The sequence below is a fragment of the Mchenga conophoros genome, linkage group LG8 (assembly GCF_057382185.1).
Source record: "Mchenga conophoros isolate Kocher_MC1m ecotype Shallow Benthic linkage group LG8, M_conophoros_male_GT1.1, whole genome shotgun sequence".
NCBI classification, from domain to species: Eukaryota; Metazoa; Chordata; class Actinopteri; order Cichliformes; family Cichlidae; genus Mchenga; species Mchenga conophoros.
This window is the reverse complement of record NC_140533.1, coordinates 20,009,035-20,025,912: the sequence shown is the minus strand read 5'-3', so window position 1 is coordinate 20,025,912 and position 16,878 is coordinate 20,009,035.

The following is a 16,878-nucleotide window of genomic DNA, read 5'->3' as shown; positions in this document are numbered from 1 at the left end:
CCTCAAACACCTCTCCCCTTCTCTGTCATTCAGTCACAAGCTGATCATTTATCAGTTTAACTGACAGAGAAGCAAAACAATATTTATGGCGGTTATACATAAATAAGGGCACCCTGTACCTCCTCCCAGAGTTTATCAATGCAAACTCAGAGTATAACACATGTGAGGGGTCAGAATAAATCTCGACAGCCAGCCAAACTGTAGTTTGTTCACGTTCGAAGTGCGATTACACGTCCACAGAGTTTGATTTAAACCGACTAAACAGCACAGGTGCGAAAACGCTCATAATGTTCTGCGACACAATGCTTGCTTCTCGTCAACGCTCACACATTACTGTCCACTGAGCCAGATTTGCCCATTTAGCAGCTGGATCTGGCCATGGGCCAAGTCTTCATATTTATCTTTATCTATTTTGTGACAGGCCGCAACAAAGCTAAGGTGGTGCTGCCTAGCATAATCCCTCTGGAGTCACTAATGGCTTGTGAAAACCAGTGTTTGACTACTAATTGTGCTGCAGCAAACAAACTAATGCTTCATTCACAGATTAAAGTCATTCTGCGAAGCCGATGAGCCGGCCGCTGATCCTACATCAGCACAGCTCCAAAGTGAGGGTTCTGATAAATGCAAGTCCAGGGCTCACCCTGTTTTTTCTGCGTATGAACGGCAAACATGATGCTGTTTCATCATGACACTGAGCTCCTTTACTTAGCTCAAAGACACACTGCCAGCTGTGGGTTTTTTCTGCTCCTGTCATCAACCTCAGCCATTTATTAGCCTCCCACAGGATTTATGCTCCTGCGCTAACAGCCAATGTAATTACGGATATGAAAAATTAGAGGAAGAAAACAGTATGCAATTGCTGGAAATATGATAATGAGGCCTATTTCCAGTTAAAAGTGAACGACAGAGCGAGGGTTGAAAATTAAGATGAGACAAACCATAAACGTTAAACGAGCTAATAGTTATCCGTATTTCCTCTGCTGTGAATCTGATCAGCCTATCACATCAGCTATCTGTGTTTTTTTTCTCGTTGCACACTAATGAGATCAAAATGGCAGAAGTGGTGGAATGAGATGCCTTTTTGTCCTCTTGTGATTACCATGCATGTCTTTTACCGGTGCCGAGGTTTGCTGCGAGTGTTTGGGGCTACTCAGATTCGACTCATAGTAGGAGGAGCACCACCGTTGGTGATTCTTAATTGAGTGGAAAGAGTGCTTTTTTTGTAGTTGCTCTTATGGAGGAGCACTTATCACTGGGTAGCAAGAGAAAGACATTTGCTTTTTCATAAAGATCTTCTGAACAGTTCAAACATGCATTTTAGTTTTGTTTTAGTATGAGCAAGAGAAAGCAACTTGTTGTGTTAGGTGTAGATTAATGCGTCTCATAATGGAGCTTGGCTGTTCCTACAACGTCAGTGTTAACTCACATCAGCAGCGATCATGGCCTGAATTCCATCTTTTTTAGCTATTAACTTCGCTGTGAGTTGCTGAAATGTCGGGCTGAATAATTAGTTGTTCCAAGGTTCTTCTGCTGGCTCTATTGTTCATGCATTATTTATAGTGGCATCTGCCTGAGAGTTGTCTCTGTACTGGTGAAGCTCCTCTATGCCTGCTGCTCGCAGAGCGACGAATGCTGCCACTCTGCTTGTGTGTCTGTCTTCTCTCATGGCAGGCAGGGCGGCACACCCAAAATTCAACCAATGATCAATTTTTAGCCAAAAGAAGAGGAAGAAGAAAAAGTCTGATACCACTGCTTTTCTCGAGTCTATAGCAAAATGTGAAAGTCTGGGAAAAATCATAGAGTTAATAATAATAATAATAATAATAATAATAATATTAATAATAATAATGATTATGAAAAGTCACTATTGCTTTTCACAAGGGGAGAATGAAATTTTTCCTAAATTTGATGGCAATCTATCCAATAATTATTACTCCAAACTGTTTAATCTGTTTAATAATCATCAGGAATCTGTAATTGCTCACAAAAATTGACTCCATATATCTGAGCTGTGGACCAACTATGAGTCCTTGAGCATAACATTGCCATCCCTGCAGCTATGCTGGTAGCCAGGATCACAAGCAAAAAGGAAAACTTAAAATTAAGCAACAAAGGGAAACAAATTTAAAAAGAAAAGAAAATCAAAACTAGACCCTGCATGATTTTAACAGGTAATTTGTTTCTGATGGAAATGGCTGTGTTTTTGTTCAATGTGTATCTAATGTGAGATCCTCCCCAGAGATCATTTTTATTCAGTTATATCTTTAGTTTGGAAAAAGATAATTGACACTTCAGTGCTTTTTGCAAGATCTCAATTCACTAAAACCCATTGACTCATGTTTTCAGGGACATGAGTATTATTAATTTTACACTTTCAACAAACAGGAGTCTCAGTAACTGAAAAAATACAGCCAGAGTTCAAGTAGAAAAAATGCAGTTCCTCACATATTCACTGGAAACTAGCTTCCGAATCACACGTTAAAATTCACAGCTTGAAGCAGAAATTAAAAAGGTTTACAGCTTAGCAACACATTTGTTTTCTCTTTTGCTGACTATTTTGTTTTGTATGAATCTCATTTAAATTGTATTAAGGCTGGATTAATGGTGTTGATGCTTTAAATGACAGACGAATACTGATACAGGCGGCTATAGTATCTAGCTGTCTGCCAAATGGCACTTCAGGTAGTTTGAGTCACACTTCTTGAATGCATTTGGGTTGTTTACGCCTTTTTGGAGTGTTTTTGTCTGAATTATCTGGCAAGTAATTTGTTTTTGTTACAGTTAGTTGTACTAACAGGTGGTTGTCATGTCTTTGTTTTCAGTAAGTACAATCTCTAGTGGTGTTACTTAATATTTCATTTTATAGCTGTTCCCCTATAGCCAGAGAATGGAAGTAATATACTTTTGCATGCTTTTCTATATTTCTCACTTCCACCTATCTTGACAACCACAACTAGAGTCAAGTGTCAGATGGGAAAATGTAAAACTACAATAATTATAGCCGGGCTACTAGTTATTACTAGTTAATAATACATACAAGGATTAAAATACCACAGATCCAATATCCCAAAGACTGTCTGTACTTTAGATCACATGATAACCAGTTTACTGTCTATTTAAAAACACACTCACTGTGGCCGCTCACTTTGAATTGTATAATAGCTTTAAACACTAGCCGTATAAAAGCTGGACAAATAAAATATAATGCATGTCCTCGCAGACAAAATAAATGATGAGGTTGGCATTTGTCTCCGGGAAGTTCATCCGCCAGTAAACTACAATAAGATCCCTCTCTGTTTATCTGAACAAATCTTATTGTACACAATGTAAACACTTTGGATCGCTTCACCTGCTGAAAACACTCTCCAGTAAGAATGCAGTAGTGGGACCTGTTATTTCTGTGTATTGTACTAAACCTGGGGGAAAAAAAGCCTACACAAATAACAGTGCATACATTAGATAGGAAAAAATACATTAGGGCTACTGAAAAGTGTTGTCCTGAATATATTTAGGTCTGCCTACGGTGTTTTTTTTTGTTAATATATTTTTATAGATGTGTGTTTGGGGCCACCCCATTATTGTTATGAATTGCCTAGGTCCATGCTGCACTAAACACATGCTCCAAGCAAACACAGCTGTATTGCTTATGTTCAGTAACAATGGGTGTAATAATGCAAGGTTCTCAGGTTCAACCTGGCATTGATAGATTCTTTGCTTTAGGCCACAAATCATTCACTGTTGAAACAGCAGGGCAAGTATTTTACAATTAGGCCAGGCAGCTACAAAAACGTAGAGGACATGCTCTTGCCTGGAGAGAATCTGCTTCTTTTGCTGTCTTGAGTATGTTTTATTTTCATGTTGGACGAGATGGGGTTGACTGCCCCGGAGCCATACTGGGGAGCAAAGAGAGCCGAGCCACAGAGAGGTGTCAAGGACATGCTTGCAAGGCCTACGATCCCTTCTATATTCAAGCTGTATTTAGTATGTGTGGCTTTTGGAAGATGTATTTGTTGGTGTGTGTGAGAAAGACAGAGACTGTTAATTCATTGAGTTGGCGGGGTAATAGATATACACTACAAAGTCATAATGAAATGACCTTAATCAAGCAAATCATATAGCAGGGATAGAGAAATGAGCTAAAGCACTAATAGCTTTTTTCTCAGTTGAAAGAACCCAGCAGAATCTCATTTATAGCGTGATGTAGTCCTTCCTACAGCCATAACGCGACATCTCAATGTGCCTTCCTGTTTTACTGTAATATCCCATTGCCATTGCAGAGATTAGTACTATCAGCAGCCCCAACAACCCAATTTGTTCTCATTGCCATGGTAGACGGGGGGAATTAAATGTAATCAGCCAGCTAGCATATTTAACTTAGCTACCCCTGCAGATCCCCGTGGCATTTCAACAGGAATGCTTATCATAATTATCTTCTCTTAACCATGCTGCTGATTTGTAAACTTAGAGTTATAAAAGAGTTCTGCAGCTTCAGCATACTTGTCAGCGGACCCAAATTATTTCAAACGGAAGGCACAGTTGTTAAAAATTCGGAGACGGCAAATAAAGTAATAATCACAGGCAAAGATAGATGGTAATAAAAAGTATATTGTAATCACAGTTTTCTTAGAGGTTTGCAGAACACACATGCTGACAGTGCATTACAGTCCACTCAAATGATTGCACAGCTGCTCAGTACAGCATAAAAAAAAAGCTTTACACAGATTTTTGGCTACTGCATATCCGTCCAAGTAAAAGAAAATTATGTCGGTATTTTTTTTTCTGTGTGCAAAAATGTTTGTTTGCCTCTTCTTACATTCTGACTTTCCTAGTCAGTCTGTTTCACTCAGCTCCAATCCCACTGGTTTGTTTTAAAGACATAAATCTTCTAAAACAAGATAGCATTCCATCATTTCACTCCTAAAACACCTGAGCGCTGTAGCTTGTAACAGCTGTTTATTGAAGTCTATTTTCATCTGCACGTCAATACACTTTTGGCATGCTCGTGAGCGTGTTAACCTGGCTCAAAACCTCTGAGTCAGCACTAATGTTACCAGCTTAAATTCAGATTTTTCTGCTTTGTGGTCACTGATGGTTGTTCAGGTCCTGCAGGTTGGATTAAGGTAGTCAGCAAGCCAACAAACCACAGCCAGTACTAATAGTGATGAAAAATGATCACATGCATGCACAGAATAGACACAGCTGTGGAGATTGTTGTAGATGGGCTACTTTTCCTATGGAATTTTCATTTTTTCACATATTTTTTAAAGGCTAAACAGCATTGCTCACTTACCTCCCTGGATTGTACTTTAACCTAACCTCTAAAGCAAGAGTGAATATGTTTAGACAGCCAGGAAAAAGCAGTTTGATATATTAACTTAAGACTAAAAAAGTATTTCAAGTAAACTACTGTAAAAACACTGTAAATGATAGAGAAAGTCATGGAGTCTTTGGAATAGTAATTCTTCTACTGATAATACACTTTAAAAAAAATCTTCGGGGACATAAAGAGAGATACTGTATCTGGAAATGCATATCATACAATTTCCGAGGATTAAACTAAAAGACGCAGTGTTGAATTTCCTCCTCAAAACTGTTGCTTAATCCTTGAAAATGTCCAAATCAATGAAAAGCTTGTATTTTAAGTAGTGAAAGCTGCAAGGCATGTTTTATTCCTCCAGACAAAAAAGTCGGGTTTTCAGAGTTTATTGGCATGGAATTTATTTTCTTAGCCTCCCCCACATCCAATATTGATTTAAGCTCCCGTGGTAAAGTTAGGGTGCCAGGACCAAACAAGATTTAAGCTCATTCATCTGTTTATGTATGCTGATAACTTTTTGTGTTTGCCAATCAATACCGATGAGTCTACCTACTACAAAGTGAAAATAGCTCACTGGCTTTAGATATTTTGGTCTCTGTGGAGCCGCATGCTTCAGCTCGTCTTATTATGGGTTTTTTCTGCTAATATTGTATGCAGAAGCAGCATAGCTCAGCACAGGAAAGACGGCCCTGCATAAGCTGCAAGCTCCCTGGGGCATATGTGTGTGGAGCTCAACCTGAATCAAATCAAATCAAATCAAAATTTATTTATATAGCACATATTAAAAACAACAGTGTTGACCATAGTGCTTCACAGTCAATAAAAACATGAGACAGTTAAAACAAACAATAGAAGAGGACAACAAACAATAGGTAACAACGCAACAAGCTAAAACAGCCAACTAGACAGAATCAAAAGCCAAAGTAAAAAAATAAGTTTTAAGACGTAATTTAAAAGACTGGATAGACTCGGCAGTGCGAATATGAACGGGGAGGTTATTCCAGAGTCTGGGTGCCACGGATGCAAAGGCCCGGTCGCCTCTCGACTTCATTCGAGTCCTAGGTTGTGCTAGGAGCCTATGGTTGGATGATCTAAGTGCCCTGTTGGGATTGTATGAATGGAGTAAATCAGAAAGATAACTGGGCGCTAAATTATTCAAAATATTAAAAGTGAACAAAAGAATTTTAAAATCTATACGATATTTAACAGGGAGCCAATGTAATTTGGCTAAAATTGGAGTTATGTGTTCATGAATTCTCGTACCTGTTAAAAGACGCGCAGCTGCATTTTGAATTAACTGGAGCCGGCAAAGAGAGGAGTGTTGGAGGCCCGAGTAGAGGGAGTTACAGTAGTCCAATCTGGATGTAATAAATGCGTGGATAAGCTTTTCAAGATCTTTTAAAGGAAGGAACGGCTTTGCTTTGGAAATCTGACGCAACTGGTAAAAGCTGTTTTTTACCACAGTGGACACCTGTTTCTCGAGTTTAAAAGAGCCATCCAGGAACACTCCGAGGTTTCTTACAGTGGACGAAAGATGGCTAGCGAGAGGGCCTAGGGCGTCAGCTAACTGATCTAGCGGAGTGTGACTACCAAAGACTATGATTTCGGTCTTATTCTCGTTCAATGTAAGAAAATTATGTGATAACCAAATTTTTACTTCATGCAAACAGTTGAACAGAGGTTGCAAAGAAGCAGTCACATCGGATTTCAAAGGTAAATAAATCTGGATATCATCGGCATAACAGTGAAAGGAGATGTTATGTTTTCTAAAAATTAATCCCAACGGCAACATGTACAAAGAGAAAAGAGCAGGACCGAGCACGGACCCTTGAGGCACACCACAATAAATAGGGGCAGAAGCCGAGGAGTGTTGCCCCATAGCAACAGAGAACGACCTCTCTGAGAGATAGGATTTAAACCAAGATAAAACCGTACCTTTGAGACCAACAACATGTTCCAATCTTGATAGAAGAATGCTGTGATTAACCGTGTCAAAAGCAGCAGACAAGTCAAGTAAAACTAAGACCACAGAATATCCAGAATCTACAGTTAAAAGAAGATCATTAAAAACTCTAAGTAAGGCTGTCTCTGTGCTGTGGCGAGGTTTAAAACCAGACTGAAACTTTTCATTAATACCATTTGCATCTAAAAAGGCCTGAAGTTGTTTTAGAACTACCTTTTCCAATATTTTGGAAATAAAAGGGAGTTTAGAGATCGGCCTGTAGTTAGTGAGAGCATTAGGGTCAAGATTTTTCTTTTTCATAATAGGTTGCACAACAGCATGCTTAAAGACAGAAGGTACACAACCTGATGACAATGATGCATTCAGCAGAGATAAGATACAAGGACCAATAACATGTAAAGCTTCCTTAAAGAAACGAGAAGGAAGAATATCATGCGGGGAACCAGAGATTTCTCTTCTCTTTCTGCTTCTTTGTTTTGCAAATGGGGTGGAAGGAGCGATAAGATGATGCAGAGACTGTTCTGGGGTTCTGCTTGGCTCAGCAGTGGGGCCCAACAGAATCCATTTTCCTGCATCTGTGCTCTCCTCCTCCTCTCCAATTACTGCATCTCTCAGAGCATGCAGTGCCTTGATTCAACCATGGAGCCTCTACTGCAGAAAACCGAGCCTGACCAGTGTTTGATGTGTCACTTCATCAGTGATTTGAGACCACAGCTAGAGGGCTCCTGAGAAGAAAAGGTTTATTTCTGTGATGCAACTTCCTGAAATTTTCATCTTATTAGCCGACGGGAGAAGCTCTTAATGTTTTTCAGACTTTTGTTTCAGGGTTGAAATAAGTCTCCTTTATTTTTGCTATAAATAAACTAGAAAATGTTTTTGCCGGTTGGTTAAATTATCTGCATTCATCTGCACGAGCTGATCTCCTCTCCTCACTCATCCTTATTACTTCTGCATTTCAGCAGCACCGTGCGAGCGTTTCAGATGGATGCACGCTTGGCACTTGCCTTTTTTTTTTTTGTGGCTCGGGAAAAGAGACGTGCCCTTCAGTGTGTAGAGATGGCTGCAGATTGTGCTCTGTACTGTACTGCATTGCAGGCAGGCGTCTTACCTTGTGAAACAATACGCGTCCTTCGCCTGCAGGCCCCCCGAGCACTCCGGCTCAGATGATCAATTTGATCCAGCTCTGTGTTGCTGGGCTGCGACTTAATCCCATAATGCCCTGGTATTTTGCCGCAATCAAGACACCCCCCCCCCCCCCCCCCCCCCATTTTTCTCTGTGGATTTCTTATTTTTGTCTTTGGAGTGTGATGAAAAATCTCATGCTTCTTTCATAGAGTAGACGGTATGTAATCACCCTAAACAAACTGTGATGCAACCAAAGATCATGTAAGGGTCTGCCAAAGTGAAAGTGATTTGAGGAGTTGTTGCATTTAAAACCACATAAGTTGCCATGTGGGATCAGAGGGGATGTGAAAATATGTACTTAGCTGTTGCCTTGTGATTTCTGCTGCATGTTTAAGTGAAAACGGAATGTTTTGCCACTCTAAAGTCGATGGGTTCGGGCCGTAAGGCTCACAGCGTCATTTTTGAACGCTCTAATGCATTTCTAAGTGTTTCAGTCTGTGGTGGGTCTTCACCATTAGTGTCTCGCTCATTTCTCTGTCATTCTAAAAGACGGCAGGGTACAAACAGAACGAGACATTACCTCCACCACTTAGGCCCCAGCGTGCTGATTCAAGGCGCCATAATGACATGGCAAAGGCAAGATACACTCCCGCTGCTCCCCGGTAACTACAGAGACACGGAGGGTGGAATGTAAAATTACGAAAGCCTCCGCCTGAGTGCCCTTTTGCTGCAATTTAAAGTAGGTAAGGAGACATAGCTAATTCGGCTACATTAATCAGGCAAAGCACATTACCGTGCAAAAGATAGCTGGAGGAATGACGAGCCGACAATGTCCTGCCAGTCAGCTAGGCGGCGAAGACTGAGTGATCTGATGGGATGACACAGCTCCAGCACAGTGTGGAGCAATCAGCTGAGGAGAGCCTCTTGTAGTTCTTCGTTCATTACAGACATGAGCCAGATCACTAGTCCATCCATCAGCCTGTGTTTATCCAGTCGGCGGCAGAGTAAATGACTTCATGAAGCTGGATAAATGACAAGTGGGGGAAATGCAAAATGTCCAAGTCATCATTTAACCTCTAACTCATATCCTGCTGCTTAAGTGATGTCTTCACTGCAAATATCATCTTCAGAATACCAATAAGGAATACTGTGGAGGATGTAGCATGCAGTTATTGCCCTGAGAGTGAGGGATTTCACCTGGAAAGCAGAACTTCCTAACTAAAAATTCCTGATCAGTGTGTCTGTTTCTGAATGAACGGCGGCAGACTTCGGCAGAAGGCGGCGCTGAGACTTGTTTACTGTTGATGTGTAAAGTGTTGCATCTGGATCTAAATAAATCAAAAGTAAATATAGTTAGCGATAAACATGCTGATTGATGGGATTTTTAGATTTTTGCAGGACCACTTGATTTCCAGTCTGGCCAGACTGTACCATCAATGTCAATTACATGCAGATGAGCTGCAGCGATGGAGCAAGCAATATGCATGCACCATGATGGATCTTTGCAGTGGTGTAGAATAGATGCTAAGATCTCTCACTTAGAGCCCACAAACCTGCCTTCCTTTTTAATAAATCTTCTATTTGAACATAAATACTCTCGTCATTTTTGGATTACTGCGCAGTATGTAGTCTGTGTTAAAAGTGTCAAGGCTGTAGGGTTTGCCACTGAATTGCACTTGACCGCAGACACTCGACTTGCGTGAACTTTACAGATGGCTCTAAATCTCTTTTTACGATATCAATTACACAACACTGAGTGTCTGATGGTAATCCAGTGGCCTTTTTTTCTTCCTCAGCTATGAGCCATGAAATCTACTTTGCCAAAGATACCCATCTTAAATCACGAAGTATACATTTTAAGACATGTTAATCCCATAAGCAAAGACTCAAAACGATTCACACCACTCAGAGCTTGCTAGCTGTGACTGCCTATTCCTGTAAGCCCAAAAAGCTGAGATATCACAGACATGTTTGAGTTTTAAAGGTCAGCAATAAAACTCTGGATCAATTCAGAGTAAAAGTGTTGGATTAGCAATGTGCAAGAGGTTATTTTTATGAAGGTGGAGTACAGTTAACCATTTATCTAAATAAATCCTATGACATTCGCAGTCTGTTAGCTTTGCTTTGTAGCTTTCTTGGGGAGAGATTCTCTTGTTTTCACACTCTCTGACAGTTCTGTTCTGGCAAGCTCTTTCTCCTCGAAATTTGGTGCCATTTTTATTTTAGGATTAATATGTTTGGTGAAGCAGCCCTGTGATGGACAGGCGACCTGTCTGGGGTGTACATCTGGGACTGGCTCCAGCCCTACTACAACCTATAACTGGTTAAAAAGCTGGATAGATGTTTGTTGAAGCTGTTTTTCTTCATTAGCTTAACGAACGCCGATGCAGCCATTGTCCTACAGCCTCCAGATGCCATTCTTGTGGCTGGTAATGTCATCACATGACCCGATGCCACTTTCTTGGTGCCGTATGACTATTTTAATCACATGAAATCACATATTTGTTTATCATTTCACATTTGTTGAAAGTAGGGTGACTACGGACACTCCTAACACTAGCCATTCTGCAAATGTTGCATGCACGTCACATTTTCAAACATCCAAACTTATGTTTTTTTTATGCTTTTTATATCCCAATATCCTGCCAAAGTAAGTTCAGCTTCCCTCTATGGTTTGGCATCACAGCTCAGGACAAGGATGTGCATGCATGCTACCCATTGCAGCAGCCACACTGATTTTGGTGTCATTCCTCAGGACATGAGTGTGCACTTGTCTTGCACTGGTGATGTTGGGGCTGGCTGGTTCAGGGTTAGCAGTGGTATTTATGTCCCCAGCAGACGGGCTCAGGCGACATGAGGTAGACGTTAATTCAGGAGAACGCAGTCAGGCTTGCGGCCAAATGCTGTCAGCCTAATACCGGCGAGCAGTCCAGGGGGAGCAGTCGCAGCATCTGGATAGTCAAGCTCCATTAGCCTCCTGGCTCTGTTTTACACCGGCTGCATTACAGCCTTGTTGACAAATGGCAGAAGAGGTGGTTTGTGTGATATGAATCACATAACTCAAGGGATCGCCACCATGAATATCACACCCTCTTGCTCCCTGATCTTTCCCCTCCTCCTTCCCTCTCGTCTGAGCTCGCTCTGAACTGCAGCAGCCTGGCTCGGATTCAGTGGGACAGCATTAGCTCTCAACCTTGGTGAAGGACTAAAGACAGCCTCAGCTTGGTGTCCTTGCTGTCACACTGCTGCTGAGAGACGATAAGCACTCCAGCCTTTAGGACATTATGTCGGGCTCCCGTTGGTCCTGGCAGCACTGTGAGCTGGGTAATTGCAGCAGACTTGAAAATAATTAATTAATTGTTACATGTGATGCTTTTACAGTCTTGGAATCTTAGTTCACTTGTTTTCAGATTTTTTTTTAAATCATATTCTACCCGGACACTTCCCACATGTTTGCAAAACCTGATTTCGTGCCTAATTTAAACACTTAGCAGTTATTTCTGCTCGGTTTATGTCGCAGTGTCAACTTGAAACTTAAACGATTCAGTTATAACCTTCGAAATGTCATGCGAAGATGCAGATCTGAAAAAGGAATAAAAAAGTCATTTGATACAGCAGCGGGGGTGTTTACGATTCACACGACACATTATAAGTTTCTTTTTCTTCTCCTCTTATGATTCCCTGCAGAAATTCAGCCCATTTGGAGGATAGCAAAGAGCGATATTGCTTCTCGTATATGTAGCACCAGGACATTTTCCTGCCACTGGGAAAGTATTTACTGTAAAGAAACTGTCTCCGAGGTGAAATCTAAAGTCCTGCTGTGGACCGGTGATGAATTCTTACCTCAGTCTTTTAAAGCCTTTTCGCTGGCTTTTTGGCTTGTCCTTGTGAGGCCTGTAAAATGTCCGTGGTGATATATTAAGATGCTGTCACAGCTCTGTTAAGTAGACAGGTATGGCTGTGGGTGTGTGAATTAGGTATATTTTACAGGGTTGAGCTGCTGAAATAAACCATGCAGTGCTATATTTCTTTCAAACGCAGCAGAGCGCTGAATGATGAAACACACGGGGAAAGGCTGTGGTGGGTATTGATGTGTAATGCCCTTGGACCGAAGCCAAGACGGTAAAATGGAATGAAAGGAAAGCAGTCACTCCCCTTTTAAGTCAAGGTTGTACTTTACAGAAGCTATATCTGTCTGTGTTGTCACTGCTACGCTTAGTAAATGTTCTGTGTGTGTGTGTTTGTGCGTGTGTGTGCTGCAACTATAAAAAAAAAACCTCCCATCTAAATCACATCCGTCTGTTGACTTTGAAGATTCCTCCACCAATTTGCCTGTATTTTTCCAAGGTTGACACTATATGTCATGGCTTATCCATAACTTCTGAGCTACAGGAAGCTGGCTTTTGGCACTTGCTTGTAAACATCCAGAGAATGGGCCCTTAGTGTTCAGGACGCCTGCCAGCTCATAGAAGTGGCAGCTGATCATCCTCAGTTAATAGGCGCTCATAATCCTTTGTGAATGTCTTATGTTGTCCCCGGAGAGGAGTGAGACTAAGGCATGTATTTGCAATCAGAATGCATTAAGGGCTGACAGTTTAACTGCTGCCATAACTGTTATAAACTCTTTCTATGTTAAATGGAAGCCTGTAATGAAAACTGAAAAGTGTCTTTTTTTTGTCTCTAACAATGTCTCTCTTTTGTCTCCCTCGCTGCTGCTTTTAATCGCCACAGGAAGTTGAGGTTAGTGTCTCTTTTGTACTTTTGTGCAACGCATTGTTTGTCTTTGCTCTGACACTTTTTACACCCTTGGTTTCACCTGCATGATAGCTTAGCACTTATACGACATCACTGTTAATAGTAGTGATTTTTTTCCCCCTTTCAATCCAGCTCCATTAGTGTGACACAAATACGATTAGAAAAAATGGCTAAAAAATATAAAATCCAATTCGAGTACAGACAAAGTCAAACACACTCTGAATAAATAATATTAAAATAATTTGAATTGTGGTTCATAAATAGAACATTTTACATCAAAGTTATGTCAAGTGGTTCTATACAACCATGTTAAATAAATCCTAAGAAACAGTTTACATTTATTTGATTTATTCATGTTATCACCAAAATGCTATGTTTTGGCAGGTTTACCTAATGGCTTTTTAAGTTTCTTAGCATGTTTTTATGTTCACCGCAAACCGCTGTGGTCTGGCGTTAGGCAATGAACAACTGGTCGTGCACCTCTTGATTTTCCTAACCTGGCAGGTTGTGCCGCGGCCGCTGCAGCTGCATTGAAGACACGAATCATCGTGTTGGTTTTTGCTGCTATTTTAATGATATTCTACTACAAAGCTCAGAGATATGCAGATATAAAGTGGGAAGTGTTGCAACAGTTTGAAAACTTTTTGGAAAAACTTTTGCAAGTCTGTGCTTCTGGTTTTGACTTCTTTTCTTCCTATATCAGTCTGAAGGCTGACACCTATAGTTCAGGAGAAAACTGCAGCGGCTTCCTGCACCTTAAGGGTGGGCATACTTAGAAGTGACTCTGTAGTGTGCAACCGCTTTTCATAACTCTGTTCAGTAAATCCAACTAAAGGGGCTTCTTTAAAACCAAGAGTTTTAATGAAATTTCATTTTCTTGAGTGAAATGCATTCTTTAAGAAAAACAGTAGAAAAACAGGTATAAACACTAACACTATCTCTTTACCTCCTCCCTCTGTACACTGTATTTAAGCCTTCAGCTATACTTGTTCAGCTTGACTTGAGAGCTCAGTCTTCGTGTCCCCTGAGCAGAGTAAGACTGAGCTAAACTGAACAGACCTGATCCTCGGGGTCCTCTCTGGGCCTTGTGCCGAGTTGTAACTGCTTAATAGTTGATCCTCTCTGTCCTGACACACAGAGAAATGGGTCAGCATGGATACAGCCTGGGGACGCAGAGTTTTTATTATCGTTCCAGCGCAGTGACGCCGGGGACACACTCTAAAAAAACAGAGTTGGTTTGCAAATATTCCCTTTGCACCAGTGCAGCAGCTAAGATAGTTCAAGTCCTTTTATGAGATACAGCTTGCTGAGGCTTATCTTGCACCGTTTACTTTATGTTAGAAGCTACTTCTGCAACAGTGAAGATGAGTTTGGCAGTTCTTCCCTGACCTTGCTTAAAGCTAAGGAAAAACAAATTTGGCTTGAGGTTCACATATTAACTTCTTATAGATATAATGTCACAAAGTTGACATTTTTCATGACAGTAATATGAAAGCTTTAGAAAAAGAAAAAGGACCTCCTTAATCCCACTGACACGTCTTCCGAGGAGGAAGCAGAGCCTGGGGATGAGGGGAATGACCCGCCAATTTCCGGGGGCGAGGTCACTGAGGCAGTTAAACAACTCCTTGGTGGCAGAGCCCCTGGTGTTGATGAGGTCCACCCCGAGTTCCTGAAGGCTCTGGACGTTGTAGGGCTGTCCTGGTTGACACGCCTCTGCAATGTTGCGTGGAGATCAGGGGCAGTACCTGTGGACTGGCAGACCGGGGTGGTGGTCCCCATCTTTAAGAAAGGGGACCGGAGGGTGTGTTCCAACTACAGGGGGATCACACTCCTCAGCCTCCCTGGGAAAGTCTATGCCAGGGTGCTGGAAAGGAGAGTTCGTCCGTTAGTCGAATCTCGGATACAGGAGGAACAATGCGGTTTTCGTCCTGGTCGCGGAACACTGGACCAGCTCTTTATCCTCTCCAGGATACTTGAGGGTGCATGGGAGTTTGCCCAACCAGTCTACATGTGTTTTGTGGACTTGGAGAAGGCATTCAACCGTGTCCCTCGGGGTGTCCTGTGGGAGGTGTTGCGGGAATATGGGGTGTCTGGCCCATTGCTACGGGCCATTCGATCCCTATATAACCGTTGTAAGAGCTTGGTTCGCATTGCCGGCAATAAGTCGGACTCGTTCCCGGTGGGTGATGGGCTCTGCCAGGGCTGCCCTTTGTCTCCGGTTCTGTTCATAATTTTTATGGACAGGATTTCTAGGCGCAGCCAAGTGGCGGAGGGCTTTCGCTTTGGTGGCCTCAGAATCTCATCTCTGATTTTTGCAGATGATGTGGTTCTGTTGGCTTCATCGGGTGAGGGCCTCCAGCTCGCACTGGAACGGTTCACAGCCGAGTGTGAAGCAGCGGGAATGAGGATCAGCACCTCCAAATCTGAGGCCACGGTTCTCAGCCGGAAAAGGGTGGAGTGCCCACTCCGGGTCGGGGATGAGTTCCTGCCCCAAGTGGAGGAGTTCAAGTATCTCGGGGTCTTGTTCGCGAGTGATGGGAGAAGGGAGCCGGAGATCGACAGACGGATTGGGGCTGCAGCTGCAGTAATGCGGACGCTGCACCAGTCCGTCGTGGTGAAGAGGGAGCTGAGTGTAAAAGCGAAGCTCTCAATTTACCGGTCGATCTACGTCCCTACCCTCACCTATGGCCACGAGCTGTGGGTAGTGACCGAAAGAACGAGATCGCGGATACAAGCGGCAGAAATGAGCTTCCTCCGAAGGGTGGCTGGCCTCTCCCTTAGAGATAGGGTGAGAAGTTCGGCCATCCGGGAGGGGCTCAGAGTAGAGCAGCTGCTGCTCCACATCGAAAGGAGCCAGCTGAGGTGGTTCGGGCATCTGACAAGGATGCCCCCTGGGCGCCTCCTGGGTGAGGTGTTCCAGGCATGTCCCACCGGGAGGAGGCCCCGGGGCAGACCCAGGACACGGTGGAGAGATTATATCTCTCGGCTGGCCTGGGAACGCCTTGGTATTCCCCCGGATAAGCTGGAGGAGGTGGCTGGGGAGAGGGAGGTCTGGGCCTCTTTGCTTAGGCTGCTGCCCCCGCGACCCGGCCCCGGATAAAGCGGATGAGGATGGATGGATGGATGGATAGAAAAAGAAACAGTTTTTTTTTTATCCTGTTAAAATCTTACGTGCGACTTGTGATGATACATATTTTGCTAATAATGGAGCGCGTTTTTAATACTTTGTAATTTCCTAGCTCACAGAGAGGACATTTAATGCTTTAGTTTTATAAGCTGTGTTGTAATGCTTTTCATCCTGTGGGTCCATGTTATGGCTTTAAGTTTTAGTTTTAGTTCAGCGTGACGGGCAGGTCTAAAGTCTAAGTTTTTATCAAAGAACCAGATATTTTCTGTCATAGTTGTGCTGTACTGATTATTCAGCAGAGAGAGCTGCATGCTAATCCAAGCCTTAGCAGCACTCCAACTATGAGTCACGCACAATCCTCTGTGAGAAAAATTAATCAAGTTTTATTTCCAAAACCACGGTATTGCTTCTCCAGTTGTGCATTTTCTTTATAAACACTGAAACATTTTGTGGTTTAAAAAGAAAATAAGAAGAAGGGAATACTTAAATTTCTGTACAAACCCACATTTTGGCTTTTTCAAAAGAATATATATTTTTTTAACGATTAGATCTGGAGATTTGTAAGGAGACAGTCAGCCTGATCTCTCCAGG